The sequence below is a fragment of the Etheostoma cragini genome, chromosome 5, assembly GCF_013103735.1.
Source record: "Etheostoma cragini isolate CJK2018 chromosome 5, CSU_Ecrag_1.0, whole genome shotgun sequence".
NCBI classification, from domain to species: domain Eukaryota; kingdom Metazoa; phylum Chordata; class Actinopteri; order Perciformes; family Percidae; genus Etheostoma; species Etheostoma cragini.
The window spans coordinates 1,785,579-1,786,234 of NC_048411.1; positions in this window are offsets into that span (position 1 = coordinate 1,785,579).

Sequence of the window (656 nt, forward strand, 5' to 3'; positions counted from 1 at the left end):
TGATTCAGAGCGCTACAAGAGGACAAGTGACAGCAAGGAATTTAGCACATCTATTATTACTAGCGGCCAGAAGCCCAGATCACCCGGTCCCTTCTCCCTCTGACTGACACGGTGCTGACGTTCTTCCTCCCTCCGTCCCAAATCCAGCTCCTCTATCTGCCTTTGTTAAAACTACAGACCATAAGGGCACAGAGTGGGTGAGTGACATTGTAGTCCATCAGATAATCAGTTGAGATTAAATAAGATTTGGTTATGTACCCAACATGTTCCGATTTGATATTCCAAATATAGCATTTTCTGATTAAGACACGTGGGACATTCCGGTATTATTCTGGTTTTAGAGACATTCTTTAGACATGTATACTGTGCATTTGGAATATGCATCTCAGTCATGGTTTTTATTGCAGTTTAAGGCCTCTTGTCTGTTCACGGCTTATGGTCAGCTCTAAAGGCTGCAGACCCGATAAGAAGGAGAAACACAGCTACTTTTAAACATTACGTCTGATTGCAGTTTGTGCCAAGTTTACGGCCTCTTGCCTGTTTATGGCTTATGGTCAGTTCTGTGCGTTGCTATGGTTGCAAACAAACCAACCAGCCGACAGTTTTCAGTCTAAACTTTTCTCAAGAAGCCGGTTGAAGGAATGAAAGAGCGACGT